This window comes from Pteropus medius, unplaced genomic scaffold, assembly GCF_902729225.1.
Source record: "Pteropus medius unplaced genomic scaffold, Ma_sr-lr_union100, whole genome shotgun sequence".
NCBI lineage: Eukaryota > Metazoa > Chordata > Mammalia > Chiroptera > Pteropodidae > Pteropus > Pteropus medius.
The window spans coordinates 3,443,954-3,448,440 of NW_024342257.1; the positions used below are offsets into that span (position 1 = coordinate 3,443,954).

At 33.9% G+C, this 4,487-nt stretch overlaps 2 pseudogenes; one reads left to right on the forward strand and one right to left on the reverse strand.

The window, feature by feature from the left end:
- Window positions 1-239: 239 nt before the first annotated feature.
- LOC120600063 (transcription factor BTF3-like) lies at window positions 240-742 on the reverse strand (annotated as a pseudogene).
- Window positions 743-1,518: 776 nt separating this feature from the next.
- On the forward strand, window positions 1,519-1,637 carry LOC120600126 (uncharacterized; annotated as a pseudogene).
- Window positions 1,638-4,487: the final 2,850 nt, after the last annotated feature.

The window sequence follows — 4,487 nt, forward strand, 5'->3', positions numbered from 1 at the left end:
ATTAACCTTTGTTTCAAACTTTATTCCCAGGCTTCTTTAGCTTAATTAGCTGCAAAGAATGATTTGTGTATAAGCAAAAACTGAAAAGAGCTGCAGTGTTCAAGGGACTTGGCCTTAAAAATGTTAGAGATCGAGATTTTATCAGATCCATCGACAAAATTTTAAAAAGCAGTCATAATATAAAATAGCAACTCCCAGTAACTTTTTCGAGTTTTATCTTCTTCAGAAGTTGACTCAATTCATCTTGCTTTAATCTTGGAAGCCTTATCACAATTCTCCACAAAATCTGGAACTTCATTCATCATCCTCCTCTTCTCCAGTAAAAGGTGATACTTTTCCATCTACGCATTGTTTAGGCAGAGGTTCAGCTAATCTCCTTAAACTAGTAGTCAGACTGTCTGTACCAAGCTGGTTTAAGAGAGCATTTCATTGTGTAGCATTGCTGTCTCCTGCTTTGTCTCAGCATGGCCTGCAATGGTGAAAGAGTTCGTGGCCAGGGATGCCTGAACTTTAGGGTTATTATAGTAGATCACTGTTCCTTGGTTTATAAACATATTCACCTCTTGAATATCAGAGTTATAGTTCACTCCTAACTTCTTAAGGAGAATTTAAGTTTTTTATCATCTGCTGTAGCTGTTCTGTGAACCACCTTCTTCTATCTGCAAGCAGTTCCTTTCCCACAAATGCACAATTATGCTTGCAGTTTGGCAAGTGTCCCCTGGTTGATCATAAGTTCTTTCATCTTGCTGGAGAGGAAATGGGGCCCAGTGGGGGACTAAGGTTGGTGCTCAGGGGGTCTTGGTCAGACAAGCTGAGAATAAGCACCTCAAATCACTTGAACTTTAATTTTTTTTTTATAAATTGTACTTATTTTTATTAATTTTTAATTTTTCAATTTCAGTTGATATTTAATATTATTTTATATTAGTTTCAGGTGTACAACATAGTGATTAGACATTTATATGATTTACAGAAGTGATCCTTTCAGTAAGTCTAGTATCCACCTGACACCATACATAGTTATTACAATATTATTGACTATATTCTTTATGCTGTACTTTACATCCTTGTGACTATTTTGTAACTGCTAATTTGTACTTCTTAATCCCTTCTCCTTTTTCACTCCACCCCCAGCCCCCTCCCATCAGACAACCGTCAGCTTGTTCCCTGCATCTATGAGTCTCTTTCTGTTTTGTTTGTTCGTTGATTTCGTTCTTTAGATTCCACATATAAGTGGGACCATATGATATTTGTCTTTCTCTGTCTGACTTATTTCACTTGCATAATACCTTAAAGATCCATCCATATTGTCGCAAATGGTAAGATTTCATTCTTTTTTATCGCTGAGTAATATTCCAATATATATATGTACCACTTCTTTATCCAATCATCCATTGATGGACATTCATGTAGCCTCCATATCTTGACTATTGTAAATAATACTGCAATGAACATGTGGATTCTCATGTTCCTTCGAAGTACTAATTTGGGTTTCTTCGGATAAATACCTAGAAGTGGGTCTACGGCCATGCTTCCCTGAACAAGCCCAATCCCGTCTGATCTTGGAAGCTAAGCAGGGTTGGGCCTGGTTAGTACTTGGATGGGAAACAACCTAGGAAGACCAGGTGCTGTAGGCATAAAAAATAAAAAATAAGGGATTGTAAGCTGACAAGGTCCTTGCAATCTATGAGATCAACCAAGGGTTGCCTCGACTAAAAAACCCAGAAGTGGGAAAAATAGGTCCTTCTTTTTCTCTTGTTATAGCCTTTGTTTTAAACTCTATTTTGTCTGGTATAAGCTGCTACTCCAGCTTTTTGTTGTTGTTTATTTGTTTCCATTTTCATAAAACATCTTTTTCCATCCCCTTACTTTCAGTCTATATGTGTCTTTCGATCTGAACTGAGTCTCTTGTAAGCAGCATATGTAAGAGTCTTGTTTTCTTATCTATTCAGTCACCCTATCTTTTGATTGGAACATTTAATCCATTTACATATTAAAGTAATTGTTGATATATATGTAGTTATTTCTATTTTATTATTCATATTTTTTATCTTTGTTTTTCTTTTTTTCTTCCTCTTCTTAAAGAAGTTCTCTCCAACATTTCCTGTAATACTGGTTTGGTGGTGATGAACTCTTTCAGCTTTTTCTTGTCTGGGAAGCTCTTTATCTGTCCTTTGATTCTAAATGATAGCTTTGCTGGGTAGAGTAATCTTGGGTGTAGGTCCTTGGTTTTCTGCACTTTGAATATTTCCTGCCAATCTCTTCTGGCCTGCAAAATTTCTGTTGAGAAATCGGCTGACAGTTTTATAAGAGTTCCTTTGTTGGTAACTAAGTGTTTTTCTCTTGCTGCTTTTAAGATTCTTTCTTTGTCTGCAAACTTTGGCATTTTAATTATGATGTGTCTTGGTGTGGGACTCTTTGGGGTCATCTTGTTTGAGACTCTCTGCACTTCCTGGGTTTCTATGTCTATTTCCCTCGCCAGGTTAGGGAAGTTTTTGGTCATTATTTCTTCAAATTCAAGAATAAGGAAATCACTCTTTATCCCTTTCTCCCACCTCAATTTTTTGCATGGAGTTAACTATTTTATTCATTTGGTGTGTATAATTCTAAATAATTTCATTTATATTAGTATACTTATGTGCTTTTGTTTTGTGTATATGTGTGTCTGCTTTCCATAAACATGTATATTCCATAATGTGTTTTCGTTTGTTTGTTTAACATTATGTTTTAGTTATTGCTCCATGTGAAAACATGTAGATTATCTCATTCTATTTAACTGTTGTATAGTATTCAGAAGTATGGATAACAATATGTTTTTTTTTTTGTCATTAAAGTATAGTTGACATACAATATTACATTTGTTTTAGTTGTACAACATAGTGATTTGACATTTATATACATTACGATTCCTCACCACAATAAGTCTAGTAAACATCTGTTTTTACAAATAAAGTTTTTTATGATATTATTGACTATATTCCCTGTGTTGTATATTATACATCCCTGTGACTTATTTATTTTATAACTGGAAGTTTGTGACTCTTATTCCCCTTCACCTTTTTCACCTATCCCCATATCCCTTCCCTCCGGCAACCATCAGTTTGTTCTCTGTAACTATGAGTTCTGTTTTGTTTGTTCATTTGTTGTTTTATTTAAGATTCCACACATAAGTGAAATCATACAATATTTGTCTTTCTCTGTCTGACTTATTTTACTTAGCATAATACCCTCCAGGTTAATCCATGTTGCTGCAATTGGCAAGATTTCATTTTTTAATTGCTCAGTAATATTCCATTGTATATATTTATATTCCACATCTTCTTTATCTACTCATCTATTGATGGACATTTAGATTGCTTCCATGTCTTGGCTATTGTAAATAATGCTTCAGTGAACATGGGGCGAAGATACTTTTTTGAATTAGTGTTTTTATTTTCTTCAGATAAAAACCCCATAAGTGGAATTTCTGGGTCATTTGGCAGTTCTATTTTTAATTTTTTGAGAAACCTCCATACTGTTTTCTATTATGGCTGTACCAATTAACAATTTACAGTCCCACCAACAGTGCATAAAGGTTCCCTTTTCTCCATATCATTGCCAATGCTTGTTATTTGTTGACTTTTTGATAATAGCTTTTCTGATAGGTGAGGTGATATCTCATTATGGTTTTGCTTTTCATTTCTCTGATGATTAGTGACATTGAGCATCTTTTCCTGATGTCTGTTGGCCATCTGTATGTCTTCTTTAGAGAAATGTCTGTTGAGGTCCTCTACTCATTTTTTTAAAAAAAATTTTCCCTTTGGAATTTATTCGTATTTATTTTTCTATAATGAGACTTTTAGCCATACAGTAAAATTCACAATGATAATAAAAAGAGTGAGAAAATCACAACTGAATAATACAGCAAATGGTCAATATGATAAATGCAAACAGATAAACAAGCAAACAGAAAACAATCAGGCTTCATGTTTATTTCCAAGCCCTTTTAGCCTGGTACTATTGGCAAAACAAGTTACAACATTAATTTATCAGAGAGAGGATGCATATTATTTCTTCAGTTGAAATAAGAAAATTTAACTATGGACCTTCAAAACAGATATTAGATGATAATGGATGATATCATTGATGAACACAGGACAAATGTAGAAATAAATTTAATATGACTACTTTGATCTTCAATAATAAGAGATAATAAATATTCCCAATTCGAGAAAAGAAATCCTTAGAGGCACTAAGAAAATGTGATCCAGACATGCATCTTTTTGGTGGTCCAAATAAGAATAGGATCCAAGTAAGAAAATACTTATAGAAATAGATGAAGGTTGGAAAGCATTCTGCTTAAACAACTTTCCATGAATATTACTTCAATAAGCTGAGATTTTAAGAGTGGATGATTTGATGTGGGTTAGTAACATCAGTGTTCTCAGTGCTGACTGACAGTAAAATCATATTTTTTAGATATCACCTGAATATGTGACAAGACTGAT